Here is a 16,765-nt window from a genome sequence, read left to right on the forward strand (position 1 = left end):
AGCACTTTCCACGAGGGCTGACATACTCGGAAACGGACAGAAGCAGCACTTTCCACGAGGGCTGACATACTTGGAAACAGACAGAAGCAGCACTTTCCACGAGGGCTGCCATACTCGGAAACGGACAGAAGCAGCACTTTCCACGAGAGCTGCCATACTTGGAAACGGACAGAAGCAGCACTTTCCACGAGGGCTGCCATACTTGGAAACAGACAGAAGCAGCACTTTCCACGAGGGCTGCCATACTCGGAAACAGACAGAAGCAGCACTTTCCACGAGAGCTGCCATACTCGGAAACAGACAGAAGCAGCACTTTCCACGAGGGCTGCCATACTTGGAAACAGACAGAAGCAGCACTTTCCACGAGGGCTGCCATACTCGGAAACAGACAGAAGCAGCACTTTCCACGAGAGCTGCCATACTTGGAAACAGACAGAAGCAGCACTTTCCACGAGGGCTGCCATACTCGGAAACAGACAGAAGCAGCACTTTCCACGAGAGCTGACATACTCGGAGACAGACAAAAGCAGCACTTTCCACGAGAGCTGCCATACTCAGAAACAGACAGAAGCAGCACTTTCCACGAGGGCTGCCATACTCGGAAACGGACAGAAGCAGCACTTTCCACGAGAGCTGACATACTCGGAAGCACACGAGAGCTGCCATACTCGGAAACAGACAGAAGCAGCACTTTCCACGAGCGCTGCCATACTTGGAAACGGACAGAAGCAGCACTTTCCACGAGGGCTGCCATGCTTGGAAACAGACAGAAGCAGCACTTTCCACGAGGGCTGCCATACTCGGAAACAGACAGAAGCAGCACTTTCCACGAGAGCTGCCATACTCGGAAACGGACAGAAGCAGCACTTTCCACGAGGGCTGCCATACTTGGAAACGGACAGAAGCAGCACTTTCCACGAGGGCTGCCATGCTTGGAAACAGACAGAAGCAGCACTTTCCACGAGGGCTGCCATACTCGGAAACAGACAGAAGCAGCACTTTCCACGAGAGCTGCCATACTCGGAAACGGACAGAAGCAGCACTTTCCACGAGAGCTGCCATACTTGGAAACAGACAGAACCAGCACTTTCCACGAGAGCTGACATACTCGGAGACAGACAAAAGCAGCACTTTCCACGAGAGCTGCCATACTCAGAAACAGACAGAAGCAGCACTTTCCACGAGGGCTGCCATACTTGGAAACAGACAGAAGCAGCACTTTCCACGAGGGCTGCCATACTCGGAGACAGACAGAAGCAGCACTTTCCACGAGGGCTGCCATACTCGGAAACAGACAGAAGCAGCACTTTCCACGAGGGCTGCCATACTCGGAAACAGACAGAAGCAGCACTTCTCTTTAGAGCTGACTTACTCTGAATGAAACAGAAGCAACACTTCTCATTAGAGATTACATACTTCGAATGAAACAGAACCAGCACTAGCCCCAGCAGAGCTTCTAGATTGTAGTCAGACAGAAGCAGTACTCTCTACAGGGCTGCCATTCTTAGAATCAAACACAACTAGCAATTCTCATCAGAGCTGCTAGGGGCAGAATTGAGCATTCTCAGCAGAGCTTCACTACTTTAATGAGACAGAATCAGCACTTCTTAGCCTGGCTGCAATATATTAAATCGGAGAGAAATGGCACTTCTTCACAAGACGTCCATACTTTGAATCAGGCAGAACCTGCACTTCCAAGCAGAGTTGCAGTGGACAGAATTGAACGAATCAGCATTTCTCAGCAAGGCTCCAGCACTTTGAACAGGAGAGAACCAGCACTTGCCAGCAGGGCGGCCATACTTTGAATGGAACAGAACCAGCACTTCTCAGCAGATTGCCTATACTTTGAATGGAACAGAACCAGCACTTCTCAGCAGGGCTCCCGTACTTTGAATGGAACAGAACAAGCACTTCTGAGCAGGGCTGCCATACATTGAATGGAACAGAACCAGCACTTCTCAGCAGGGCTGCCTATACTTTGAATGGAACAGAACCAGCACTTCTCAGCAGGACGGCCATACTTTGAATGGAAGAGAACCAGCACTTCTCAGCAGGGCTGCTATACATTGAATGATACAGAACCAGCACTTCTCAGCAGGACGGCCATACTTTGAATGGAAGAGCACCAGCACTTCTCAGCAGGGCTGCCTATACTTTGAATGGAGCAGAACCAGCACTTCTCAGCAGGACGGCCATACTTTGAATGGAACAGAACCAGCACTTCTCAGCAGATTGCCTATACTTTGAATGGAACAGAACCAGCACTTCTCAGCAGGGCTCCCGTACTTTGAATGGAACAGAACAAGCACTTCTGAGCAGGGCTGCCATACATTGAATGGAACAGAACCAGCACTTCTCAGCAGGGCTGCCTATACTTTGAATGGAACAGAACCAGCACTTCTCAGCAGGACGGCTATACTTTGAATGGAAGAGCACCAGCACTTCTCAGCAGGGCTGCTATACATTGAATGATACAGAACCAGCACTTCTCAGCAGGACGGCCATACTTTGAATGGAAGAGCACTTCTCAGCAGGGCTGTCTATACTTTGAATGGAGCAGAACCAGCACTTCTCAGCAGGACGGCCATACTTTGAATGGAAGAGCACCAGCACTTCTCAGCAGGGCTGCCTATACTTTGAATGGAGCAGAACCAGCACTTCTCAGCAGGGCTGCTATACATTGAATGATACAGAACCAGCACTTCTCAGCAGGGCGGCCATACTTTGAATGGAACAGAACCAGCACTTCTCAGCAGGGCGGCCATACTTTGAATGGAACAGAACCAGCACTTCTCAGCAGTGTGGCCATACTTTGAATGGAACAGAACCAGCACTTCTCAGCAGGGCGGCCATACTTTGAATGGAAGAGCACCAGCACTTCTCAGCAGGGCTGCCGTACTTTGAATGGAAGAGCACCAGCACTTCCCAGCAGGGCTGCCATACTTTGAATGGAACAGAACCAGCACTTCCCAGCAGGGCGGCCATACTTTGAATGGAACAGAACCAGCACTTCTCAGCAGAGACGTCACACTTTGAATCATACAGAACCAGCACTTCCCAGCAGGGCGGCCATACTTTGAATGGAACAGAACCAGCACTTCTCAGCAGAGACGTCACACTTTGAATCAGACAGAACCAGCACTTCCCAGCAGGGCGGCCATACTTTGAATCAGACAGAACCAGCACTTCTCAGCAGAGATGTCACACTTTGAATCAGACAGAACCAGCAAATCCAACAGGAAAAATGATTAAACATTTGGCAGTCCTTCTCAGGCAACAGCATGTAGGAGTAATTCATATGCACAGAGCTGTAGCCTCACTCAAGAACAGTAGAGTTAGGTTATTTCCATTCCACAGCAAATATGATTTCCTGCCAGAGGGCAGCAGCACAGACAGCAGGCCAGACCTTCAGAGGGATGCAGTGTCCAGAAGACATCTGTTTATCTCAGAGTGGAGGTGGTAATGGTGGAGGGTGATGGACGTCGCGATGGACTGCTGTGGAGGTGCAGGTCAAGGTGGACACTAGGGATGCGTTCCACCCGCAGGTAGCCAGGCAGCTGGAATTAATCCGGCAGAGGGTCCCGGACTGGGGTTTGATGCGGGTCCCGAAGGAGTCAACGGTGGGATGTCATTTAATGGACGTGCAGTCGACTTGCACCGGGAGCATAAAACAGCTGTGTTGGTGATGAGTGGGTCTGGTAGGGACCATGCTCACAAGGTTTCATGGAGGTCTTCCTATAATGAATACATATAAAGTCCCACTCCCCTGGCTGGCGGGAATAGTATGCTTTAGTCGGGAACTCAGTTAAGGCAGCTCGGACCTGAGAATGGAAAGAGTCCAGACATGATGCTTACATCAATACTGCAATACTGCAAAGTACTTCATCATTCAGTTGTAAATCTAATGTAGCACCAGAGATGGGAGGGTTTGATGGCAGCATCATGGAGCATCCTATCAACACTTCATACAGGCGAAGCTTCGTAGTTATATCAGTATGTCTCTAATGGACTGAGATGGGATTGTTTGATGGCAACATCATCGGGCATGCTATCAACACTTCATACAGGCGAAGCTTTGTAGTTATATCAGTAGATCTCTTATGGACAGAGATGGGAGGGTTTGATGGCAACATCATGGAGCATCCTATCAACATCTCATACAGGCGAAGCTTCGTAGTTATATCAGTATGTCTCTAATGGACCGAGATGGGAATGTTTGATGGCAACATCATCGGGCATCCTATCAACAGTTCATACAGGCGAAGCTTTGTAGTTATATCAGTAGATCTCTTATGGACAGAGATGGGAGGGTTTGATGGCAGCATCATGGAGCATCCTATCAACACTTCATACAGCCGAAGCTTCGTAGTTATATCAGTATGTCTCTAATGGACCTAGATGGGAATGTTTGATGGCAACATCATCGGGCATCCTATCAACATCTCATACAGGACGAAGCTTTGTAGTTATATCAGTAGATCTCTTATGGACAGAGATGGGAGGGTTTGATGGCAACATCATGGAGCATCCTATCAACATCTCATACAGGCGAAGCTTTGTATTTATATCAGTATATCTCCAATGGACAGAGATGGGAGGGTTTGATGGCAACATCATCGGGCATGCTATCAACACTTCATACAGCCGAAGCTTTGTAGTTATATCAGTAGATTTCTGATGGACAGAGATGGGAGGGTTTGATGGCAACATCATGGAGCATCCTATCAACATTTCATACAGGCGAAGCTTTGTAGTTATATCAGTAGATCTCTAATGGACAGAGATGGGAGGGTTTGATGGCAACCTCAAGGAGCATCCTATCAACATTTCATACAGGCAAAGCTTTGTAGTTATATCAGTGTATCTCTAATGGACAGAGATGGGAGGGTTTGATGGCAACATCATGGAGCATCCTATCAACATTTCATACAGGCGAAGCTTTGTAGTTATATCAGTAGATCTCTAATGGACAGAGATGGGAGGGTTTGATGGCAACATCATGGAGCATCCTATCAACATTTCATACAGGCGAAGCTTTGTAGTTATATCAGTAGATTTCTGATGGACAGAGATGGGAGGGTTTGATGGCAACATCATGGAGCATCCTATCAACAGTTCATACAGGTGAAGCTTTGTAGTTATATCAGTGTATCTCTAATGGACCACCAAGCTAAGGGCAGACCATTTATGTTGGGTTCCTGAACAGACCTTTATGGAACCCTTGCTTCTCTCCACTTTGGCTGCTCACTTAGGTGCACTGGAAGTGCTGATCTACCCCTTTGTGAACTGCCTGCACTACAAATTAAATGGTTTGTTTCTTGTTGCTCATGAGGCGACTATAGATACCAAAATGTGGAATAAAGTCCCTAAGTAAATGCTTGGCAACTGCAATGGCACAAACTCTTACGTAGCTTCCATTCACCCCAAAAAATACGGACAATATAAAAGTACATATGAGTATGAAGCACACCTTGGCCTCTGGATAAAATATTTCTAAAGATGCTTAAATGGGCCCCAAGGAGGGGGCTGAGCTGCGTGGGTGGTCCTGATCCCTTTCACAGCTCTATGGGCACAAGGAATACTGTTGGGCAGAGGCTCTGACCACTGCAATTTGTTGCAGTAACATCTAAGGGTTCAACAAACTCTGCAGATATTGCCTATTAATGATGGGGGGTCCAGGCGGTGGTTAGGAATCCTCTTTGCATCCAGAGGAGTCTCCATCACTCCAAACATGGACTTCTTTGAGTCTGCCTACACGGTAACACTCTTTCTCTCTGCCAGGATACAAGCCTGGGTTAGTGCAATGAGCTTAAGAAGTGAGCAGATGTAACCTTAGGCAATCAACAGTTTTCAGTCATTAGATATTCAGTGCAACCTCCGAAGAGGACACCCTCATCATTTCTGAGACATGAACCATCAACAAACCATGTTAATTAACAGTTTGAAATGGGCCTGTTAAATCAGTATGAGATTTGGTGACATTGTCAGCTAAAAACCACACTATCAGAACTTCTCCCTCCTCGAGGGTGGGCATCAGAGATGTTTGGGCATCAGAGATGTGGTTCACAGTAGGCAGCAGGCAAGAGTGATATTGGAGGACGATATACTATTCTACATCAGTTCAGTCTGGCAGTGTAAGGATGTGGTGCTTGAGGTGGTGAGGAGGAGAGCAACAACAGCTTGGGGCCCAGCATTCAAGAGAGTGGTATCAGAGCAATGTTTTCAGAGGCTTCCACAAGTTGGGAAGCAGTGGCAACAGAACAAAGACATGGCGGGGACCCGGCCACGACTGACTCCACGCTGAGGAATAATAGTTACAGCTTTTGCTCATTTCTGTTATCCTGCACCAGTAACCCAAGGACAAAACTATTGCATTCATGGCAAGACAGAGTAAACAGTTTAGCACAAAGCCCCAAAGCAGGTGCAGATGTCAGTGCTTGTTTTCATTGTACAAATGCATTTCAGCCTCTTTAGAAAACTGCAAGGGTTCTGGGGGGTCTTTTTGAACATAATTTGGTAGCAGCTATGCCACTGCAGCATCAGCTAAGGTCCACTGGGAACAGTCTTCAGTCATACTTAAAGATCTTCAAGCTGGGAGGCAGCCACTGGACTGGGCAACTTGCGAATGTCTATAAGTTGGTCAGGTGACAGCTGGAGCTCAGCGACTGAGAATTCATGGCCAAGCTATTATACTTGGAGAAGACAAAATAGACGTTTCTCTTTAGAAGCCTGGTGTCCCTTTATAGCTAATTCAGTGAGGAGGTCGAGTGAATCTACCTTGCAGTGATCTAAAGTGACAGATGCCAAATAAAGTCATCAATATTCTGAACCAAGCTAGACACCCAGTGAAAAACCATCTTGTCCAGGTTTTTCTTTAAAGCTTAGGAACAGACTGACAGAGGCTCTGTAAATCCTTGAAGCATCCTTTGCCAGGAATGCTCAGATCCCCTGAATGAGGATGTAAGGAATGTGTATGCGGTTGGAGAAGAAGGATAACAAAGGCCCATTACCGTAAACTGCTTAGCGCCTGCTGGAGGTGGCAAAGTTGGAGGCCAAAGGCAAACCGGGCTAATTTCATTATTGAGAAATAGCAAATCCTCCTATGTTTTTTCTTTGCCCTTTTGCATTCCCTAAATAGTAAATTTTAAGAAATTGCTATTTAGGGAATGCAAAATGCTTTGTAACAAAATTTGCGATTTCTACAGAATCGCAATCCCTATTAGGGAATTTAGGGATTGGGACTCATTGGTGCAAATGGTTTTGCATTTCCTAATTTGCGATTTCCTCAGCTGAGGTTTCTTATCGAGGGTGTCAGGGCTCCGCCCCCTTTACTTTCACCCCCCGTAGGGCAAGTAACAAATGAAAGTAACTGTTAAGGGTTAAAACTGATTAAAAACCACATTTGCACACTTTATTTGTCTTGCTGGGGACCGAGGCTGCAGCCTGCTCCAGAGTGCCATTCACTGTACTTTTTGTTGCAGCGATGATAGCGTTCACTAAAACTGCGGCCCCAAAGGCTAGAGTGTTTGCCCGGCTGGCATTCTCACAGCCCTGAGGCCTGTGAGGTCATCAGCTCGGCAAAGACATAGCTATGAGTGCCACTCTCCACCCCTGACGACATGGGTTTACAATAAGCCCCGGGCGTATTAGTCTCAAGCCGCGTAGCACCGGGGCTTCATGTCAATCAGTGAGTGGAGAGCCTGGTTACCCCACCCTTCCTCAACTCCTGACAGGGTCCTCCTATCTGTGACGAGTTGGGAAGGGGTGGGGTAGAGGCTGAAGGCAGGAAGATACACTGCGCAGACTCTAGGTGTATGCTCCCTATGCTGCAGTGAATATCGGACGTGCTGTACAGAGGAGCTGGTACATTAGTCTAGTTAAACCTGTAAGTTGAAGGAGCTTCACTCCAGTCCAGATGGTGTCCCCACAATCCCAACCATGTGAGGCAAGTAAAAAACTTAACAGCTGAACTGGGCCTGATCTAGGTAAGAAGCAATTTTAGCCTAATCACTTCATCTGTGCCTAAAACCAAAAAGGAATCAATTGTGTCATGTAACTGTTTCTCATGTAGAGCGCCGAAATACCTTGCGCTATATAAAACTGCAAAAAACATAAAACCAAAAGGTAATCTTTTGAAACAAGTGACTTAGGAAGCTATGTGCCTCGCGATCCGTGAGAAGGTCCTGGCACATAATCACCACCTTTATTTTGTGGAGGGGAACTCATTGCCGATATTTTCCAGACGATTTCTATTTTATAAACACTCTGTTTCTTTAACAAAAAAATAGTCCGTTCAAGTCGGTAGCCTACATCACTACTGCAGCCAAAAGAGATCACATGCTCCTGTGTTCTGGGGCACAGTGCCTTAAATAAACTCCAATGCTTCACTCCTACAAAAAAAGCTGTAGCAAAGCAGAGTTTGAACCCTGACAACTGGGTGCTATGACAAAAAGCATGGTCTCCTTAACACCCTGAGCTATCCTATAGGTAAGCCAGTAGCATTGAGACAAACCTGCTTGGTCTGCCAGGCACGGTATGCTTGAGGGCAGTTTGCAAGCTACTTCGTAGACAGTCAGCTTTCTACAAAGGTGACTCCAGCCACTCTCTGGGACCTGTTGGCACAGCCAAAAGTATGGCGTCTGCGACAGCTGCACTGAGAAGAAATTATTCAACGTGATAGTTTTTACCATGAAACATCAGTGAACTATGAGACATGTGTTGTGTAAACTCTGTATGTGGCCCACATTATTACAGAGCAATATTACAGTCTATTAAAGCAATCACAATAGCTTGTTGTACAGTTGTTATTCCGAACTCCTATTTCAAGGTGCTTTCATGCACTATAAGGATGAAAAGGAGTTTTGGTGAAATAAAATATTTGCCTAAGATCATGCACTGTAAGCAGAGAAGCCGCGATTTACCCAGGTCCTCTGGTTTCACCTTTTACAAATCAGCCAGTAAGTGGGTATCCATTTGTCTTTCTTTATGTTAAGGCTTTAACTTTACCTTTTTGTGTATTTTCCTGCAGTTATGACGTAACGCGAAGTGCATGCGAATCAGAAAGAAGGAGCTAAAAAGCAGCTCGAATTGAAAACACACAGAAACTATGCAGGCGAGGGATATTGCAAGATGCTGACGGGCAGAATGGTGCTTAGTCAAAACAGATGAGAGTGGTGGGTTACGCCAAGGGTGTGTCATCCTGGTGCAGCTTTTGGGCAGTATTTGGTTAAGTGATACAGGAACAAATTAATGAGGACATTGGTGAAGAACATGTGCAGCCTGCTCGTCAGGGGTTTAAATGACAATAGAGCTGAATCAGTCATAATTTCAACTTTAACAACCTCGTGCAGTCAAGTACAGTGACTGCTCCCAAAAAATGTTGTGCCTCCTAACATGAAACCTCAATGGCCCGGCTACAACCTACCCCCCAGCCCCACCACTTATAAACTTTACCAGCCATTAGGAATCTGCAAATTACGAAATGCAAAACCAAGGGTACAGAGGGCCTAAGGCCCCCTTTGATGCACCCCCCAAAAACATTGTGCACATGTAACGCACCCTACCGGCATGTGTGCACTACATGGTGCCTTCAAAAATGCATTTTTATTGCATTTTTTTAAATTGCACATTGTTACCATCAACTTGGAGTTGATGGTGATAGCATTTCCTAAATGCCCAGATTGCATTTAGGAAATGTTTGTTACATGTGCCTAGGGAATCGCAAATGGGAATTCCCTATTTGCGATTTCCTATTCAGGGATTCCCTATTCGGAGTCGCAATTTTAGGGAACACAAAAAATTGTGATTCTCTAAAATGGGACTGCAATGCCTTTCATACACTGTGAAAGGCTGTTCTGCATTCGTAAACAGCAAAATCCACTAATGCAAAATCTTTTGATACATCTGGCCTTCTGTCCCTAAGGTGACTTATTTGCTATTCCAGGTTGCCCTAGGTATTTTTCATATCACAGAGTGCCGACTCGTGCTTACATTTAGGGGTTCTCTCGGGGCATTGAAAAAAAAGAGTGACAAATGTTCATAGCCTATCTTGTTTTTAGCATCTTTTATCTTCTTTGCAATTTCCCTGATCCTTCCATATCAAAGGTATCATGTTCAGAAAGGACTTTCTTCCCATCCTTGCATGTGAGTCCCACCCGCTGCTTTAGATACTTATATGTGCCTTCATCATGCTAGTGGTACATAGTGAGAGCAGGCAGCTGCTTTTGGTGGGACCTTGCTATGTTTACATTTTTCGACCAACATCACGGTTTCTTGTCATTCATGCACAGTGATAACAGGAAAGATGCTGCTGGCCTTGTGCCCACAGCTCATCCCATGGAGGGGAAGTAGAAAGGAAACGCAGTAGAGGGCAGGAGTTCCCTCAGTTATTCCTTCTAACTGATCTCATGGAGGGTGAAGGAAAGGTATTGTACACTCACACCTAAAGATCCCATGTGCACAGCTGACCCTCAGTGGTGAGATGGATTGGCTAGTGAATGGCGGCTGCGGAAAGATCCCTCTTTCTCTCACACATTCATTCTTCAGCGGTGGGTGCTAGGAGTTCTGGCACATATTCCCCATTTCCTCCTTATCACTAGGGCCTGCTCGCTCTAAACCAGAGATTTGCACACAAAATCTTTATGCTTAACACATTCCATATACATGCTCAACAATACATGCCATGCAAGCAAGCAAGTAAATATGGATAAGTACAGTGGACTTCACCTAAATTTGGTTCAACAAGCTTACGCAGTCCATCCAAATCACCAGGTTCAGCGCTGAGCCGTGCTCCTCCTGAGTCCGCCTGGAGAAATCTCTCCCTTACCTCCGGCACCAGGGGTCACTGGGTGAAGTCAGGTCCAGCGCCCCTGTCTGTCTGGAGAAGGCGATTCCCGGCCCACAATGCACCAGGTTCTGTAAAAGAAAGCACAGCACTAAGGATTGCACATACGAGTCTAACGTGCCTTGATGCAAAATTTCCAGCAAGCATTCAAATATTAAATTAAGGGCCTGATTACGGCTTTGGCGGAGGGGAGACTCCGTCACAAATGTTACGGATATCCTGTCCGCCGTATTACAAGTTCCATACGATATAATGGAACTTGTAATACGGCGGGCGGGAGATCTGTCACGTTTTGAGGGAGTAATCTCCTCCGCCAAGGTCGTAATCAGGCCTTAAGTATTTGAACGTAGCAGAGCTTCTCCCTGGATAAGTTGGAGCATGTAACGGTAAAATCCATACATTGTTTTGGTTACATTTATACAATTGTTTTCCCGATGCAAGTGAATGGAAGCAGGGACAGTGACAGAAGTGTAACTGATAGCAACTAATGAACAGGTGCCAGGATCTTCTCATGGTGTGAATGTGGGAAGACCTTGGCACAAAGATACGGTTAACATTAACTAGAGCTATCAATTTCTAAAGTCCGTTCTTTTCTGTGCCAACTTCAGAACCAGCCTACGCTCTGCCAGTATAGTTCAGTTGAAAAGTGCAGTGACAACATGGAGTAACAGACCTGTAGTTCATTTAAAATGTGTTTAGTTGTGCATCAATATTATGGATTTTGTGGTCTTCAAACTGGCACAAAAACAAAATCATAATTGACAAATAATGTGTTTACCTTTGGTGTGCTCTAGTGTGTGTTTACAATCTGCCCTTCATCACAGGGGAAAACTCCTGGTTTAACTTTTCATTAATAATTCTTATGTTAGCATGGATTATTGGATTAACTGCTCTGTCTGGGGGTTTTGTGTGTGTATATATATATATATATATGGTCTGTCTGTATATTTTATTGCTTTTATGATAGTTTTTAAAGGATTGAATGAAGCTATGATGCTAATGTGACTGTGCCAGTTAAGAGACATACGAGCATTTAGCATTTTTATAGCAAAGATACAAGCATTAAGGCACATAAAAAGGCGACTTTACGTTCCCTAGGTGAAAAGGATCTGCACTCCAAATGTGATGTAACCCTTAAAGACGTCCTAAAAAAATCAGTATTCTACCATTACACCTTGGTAGAAATACCCACTTACAAAAAACTACATTCACAATTTCAATCTTACTACTACCTTGTAAGGGAAAGAGAGAAAAGTAGATGTGGATTTAAGAACAGTAAATCTATATTCTCTTTGAGGATTTAGAGGTTGTGATGTTTTTTGGAAGTCAGTAGTTCAACGGTTCTATTGTGTCACACAACCCTATAAACATCTCAGCCTCACTCGGGTGAAGAGGTCAGGTCACAATAATGCCCCTCCCCCCCTTCAGAGTGCAACCCCAGAGTAAACCCAACATCCAGCAGAAACTGTTAGTGCTTGTTCACAAAGGTAAAGACACACTTTGGTGTAAATTCATGATTCTTTGACATTCACAAAGGTATTTTACAAGTACTATCTTTAGGGGTTTGGGAGTCTCTGCACATGATAAAAGATACAACTGTCCTATCTTTTTATGTGCGGAGACTCGGCACTCAGAAAGGTACTACACGTAAAACCCCTTTGTGAATAGCAAACAATCATAAGCTAACGCAAAAGGCGAAGTTTACCTTTGTGAATCAGGCCCTGATTGTATCCAGCAGCTCAGTCCACGCACAGCCCCCTCTATGGGCAAACCCATAGCACAGATCCCAAAGCAAGTGTGCTACATAAATACCACCTAACAACACACTTACACATGAGGGAAGCCTACCTGACCAGTATAGTATGTTGGGCAATCATGTATTTGATTCCATTTTTAGAAAGATAACAACACTTAACTTGAATGTTTAAATAAGTCGAGACATATTTAAGCATTGCCAACTTAATATAATAATTGTGGAAAATTTGGAGGGGGGGTTGATTTTTCTTTCACTAGAGGCACTGCATTAAAATGTTTGAAGACAACTGAGTGTAGGGTGGCACTAGGAGCATCCAGACACAGCAACGGGCACCGCAAATGTCAAAGGGCGGGGCAACGACGGGGGCAGGGAAACAAACAAAAACACTTGCTGTTCTCCTCGTCGCCGCTGACTCCTGCCGCCTCGCTCCTCTACTGGCGTCCCAGCATTCACTGGGACGCTAGAACAAGCTCCCCAGCAATCCTGGTGCTGCTTTCATGCTAACGCTAGCATGAAAGCAGCATCAGGATTGGTCTGAACTGCTTGGACTGCCGCTCAGACACAACCATGGGGTCTGTGTAGATTTTACAGCAGGGTTGGAGAAACCTAAGTGCGCATGTGTGTTTGGTCAGCCTGAGACGGCTGGCCAAGCACACATGCGCACTTAGGTGCACTCTCTCCTCATCCCCCTCCCGCCTCCCGTGGCCCAGCCCGCTCAGCCCTGCACTGCTGGCTGAACCAGTTTTATTTTTCATCTGCGGGCTGTTAGCTGGCGGGCGATGCCCCTCCACCATTGGGGAGAAGCCCCCCTGTGACCAGGCAGGTTCAGGGAGTAGAAACTAGTTACACTGGAGATTAACCATGTGAGACGAGTTGTTGTATTAACATCTTGGATCAGTAGGGTGGGCCACTACTTACAAGTGTTCTAAGAGGGCATCTTCTCATGCCTGGGTGAAGGACTCGCATTTCACCAGTGCCACCAAGGGGCTTTTCTTCCTCTGCAAGACTGTGACCTCTCACCTGCTGCTGGAATACACCAAATCCTTGCCAATCTCTCTGCCAGAGACACTTTCGAAAATAGTCTGAACCTGTAATTGTCCCTGCAGAGTAACCAGTGTTTTGTTCTGCAGGGTCCTGGCCTCGGGTCTGGGGAGGCACACACTACAAACATGGGGCACCGGGCCATACCAGCAGCTGTAGCTCTCGCTGCAATAATAACAATAAAACTACTCGCTGTTCTTGCCAATTCTAAGTGCTGTGACTAATGGGTGTAACCTTTACCTACTTTAATGATATTGGGTGTAAGTATCGCCTAGTTTAATGGTACTTTATTCATCGACCTCAAAACAATGAACGGTGGAGACGGTCTTGCCAGGAATCAAACGTGACTGGCAACTTGCACCGTGTGTCAGCAACATTCGTTGAACTCGCTGCGCCATTACAACATCCTATTTCGGCTGCATCGAGGACTCTTCATTCCACTCAGATGTACCCTAACTCTTCTCAGCTGCACCCCTCAATATTCAAACAGAACTCTATCAAAAGGCTGCCATTGTTGCACTTTAAGCTGGGGAGGTGTCTGTCCGGTTCTCCTCCTCATTTTCTATTTTCTACCTTTTTCTTTTCTATTTCTGTACGCCCTTTCTCATATTACAACTTTCTTAAGTTCAGAACATTGTTCAAGGCAGAACAACTTCCCTTACACAAGCTTCCGGTGCACTTTCTGTTGTTTGTTGGAGCGTTCTATAGTGGCCACGTGGAAACGTAGTGCTTAATGAAATCTGGGCCCGGGCAGTCAGTTCCTGTCCGTTCTGCGCTGTATTTCATCTGACGTCACCGAGGAGCCCGAGAGATAGCTGGGAAATCATTGCTTCCGAATGTCTCTTATACCATTATGACTCCTTTGTAGCCCTTCAGCGAGGAAGAAACTGTCACATTCCACCCCAAACTTCTCTGGGTGGTTTTGACTGCTCCACATCTGGGCAAAGAGTCCATCCTTTCAATGACTAGACTCTCCCCGGTCTCCGACTACTAATCCGTTTCCCTTATTAATACTCAGATTCCTCGAGTTGCTATTAATGTTATATCACATTTAACACTGGTCCATCTTTCTCAATGTTGCTTAATTTGTGGTGGTGCCGCCGGTGCTCAGCGCATGATGGCGCTGCCTGTCTTATTCTAAGAAGGGCAATGTGTTTCACAACTTGATATAGTTAAAAACCATTAATGAACTGGTGCATCTACCCAGCCTTAGAGCTCGAGGTGGGCTGTAACAGCCCAAAATGTCACACGTGTGTGTGGTTAGTAGGTACGGCCGGAACATGTGAGCCCTGGGGCTGTATTGCACAAAGTTCGAAACAAGCATGTGTGCCACTTTGTGTGCCCCCGCATTCCACCTGGGTCAGTTCAAATGGTCTTAGGATGGTCTGCAGTTACACATGACCTGACCACTAAACTCATCATAACCGATGCCAGGCACCTTCTGATTTCTGTTCCACATTTTCTCTTCAACAAACGTCTACGGACCAATGCAGATGAGAAGAAAAGATAGTCCAGGATTGGAACCATTGCTGGTTGGTACTCTCCCTGGACTGGACTGTGACTAAAGGGCTCATTTATAGCTGGAATGATGCGGACCTTTTGCAAGCAATCCGCCCATCACCATTGTGTTTCTCTCACAGAGGATGCACCACCACAAATGGGCAGATGTGCCATTTGCCACCATCATTTACTGTCCACCCCAGAAATATACCCATGGTGCCCCTACCTCCAGTAGGTCTGCCAAGTCTGCCACCCAGGAACACCTCTGGCAAACGTGAGTGCTGTGTATTAGTGGCTGGACAGCCAAAAAGATACACACCCGTCTGCCCTAACTGGAGTGCACAGCTGGTATGGGTGAAAAAAACATAAGCAGGCAATCCAAGTCCACACTTGCATTATAAGCAGCAGAAGAAATTTAGCCCTGGTTTTGCTGCAACCACTGGCAAAACATGAGGGGTGGAGGGGTTCTGGGTGGGTGGATAGATTGTGAGAACAGCCAAGAGTCAGGATATTCTGGGGGGGCATACCTGGTCCAGGCAGGATGGCATCACCTCCTGACCAATGAGAATCCTTTAAAGTGCTTGGGGATGCACAGAGTGGCCTCTCTTGGCCTCTCCTTCATTAGGCAGAGGGGAAGCACTCGTAGAGTTGACAAGAGCCATGACCCAGGGGTTCAAGCATTCATGTGAGGGAGGCCAGCCTCTGGAAAAGTGCTTATGTGCAGCTAACCCTCAAGGTGGGGCATCAGGGACCACCTCACCTCACCTCTCTGTCACTCCTCTGAGCAGGAATGGAGTAACTTTCAAGCCTGGTGACCCATAACTTCCACTGCCAGACTAACCTTGTTGATTGGGTGAATGAAGATGCAAATAGTACAGTACACGCAGGGGTCGTCTAGAGAGGCAGCAGGAGTGCCAGGTTGGTCTTATAGGCAGCTATCCGGCAGAGAATGACCTGCGGTGCATGTCAGGATATCTGAGTTTGTGCTCCTGCCGACCATCTTGTACCTGTGCTGTGTGTGAGGGGAGCTGCCACGTGCAGTACATTGTGTCTATTGACACCCAGGCTTGGACTTCTGCTGCAGATGCTTTCAATGCGCTGTGGATGCGAGGGAAGCTTGCATTGATTCTGATTGGATCTGTATGTTTTCAGTTGGTGTGAGGGAAGCGCGCATCCTGGCTGGTGATGTACATTTTTGGTGTATGGAAATCTTGCCTTGCGTGAGAGTCAAGCTTGTACTCATACATCCCAGTGTGGCTCCTTACACCAGTACAAAGTCCGAAATGCTGCTTTTTCGTTGTACCTAATGGAGGTATTAAAGGAGCTGATCAGGGCCACACTACTTCCATGTCTTTGAATGAAGCTTGCACTGGCCCTGCAATACCAGATTTGTTCTGTCTTTGAATGAAGCTTGCACTGGCTGGCACTCTAGCACCACACTTGCTCCAAATCTTGATAGAATACTTGCACTGGTCCTGCAGTACCACACTCATGTCTTTCAGGGAAGACGACGATGCTCTTGATTAGTGCTACATGCCTTATGCCTGTGAGGCATTGCCCTCCTGTGCCCCTGCTCCCTGTGCGCTGTTTATTTCTCTGTGACAAAAGACTGTTTTAACTGTCTC

At 46.5% G+C, this 16,765-nt stretch overlaps 2 long non-coding RNA genes across 3 annotated transcripts in view; one reads left to right on the plus strand and one right to left on the minus strand.

Annotated features, from left to right (window-relative positions):
• The window catches only part of LOC138265267 (uncharacterized), a 196,852-nt gene that overhangs the window by 118,800 nt on the left and 61,287 nt on the right, over positions 1–16,765 (minus strand). For both annotated transcript variants that reach the window (XR_011199330.1, XR_011199329.1), the window contains exon 2: positions 10,726–10,914. This is a non-coding gene — a long non-coding RNA (uncharacterized lncRNA). The remainder of the gene's footprint in view (positions 1–10,725; positions 10,915–16,765) is intronic.
• LOC138265266 (uncharacterized) overlaps positions 7,818–16,765 on the plus strand; it is a 228,442-nt gene continuing 219,494 nt past the window's right edge. Inside the window, exon 1 of the long non-coding RNA XR_011199328.1 lies at positions 7,818–7,985. This is a non-coding gene — a long non-coding RNA (uncharacterized lncRNA). The remainder of the gene's footprint in view (positions 7,986–16,765) is intronic.

The sequence above is a fragment of the Pleurodeles waltl genome, chromosome 11, assembly GCF_031143425.1.
Source record: "Pleurodeles waltl isolate 20211129_DDA chromosome 11, aPleWal1.hap1.20221129, whole genome shotgun sequence".
Lineage (NCBI taxonomy): Eukaryota > Metazoa > Chordata > Amphibia > Caudata > Salamandridae > Pleurodeles > Pleurodeles waltl.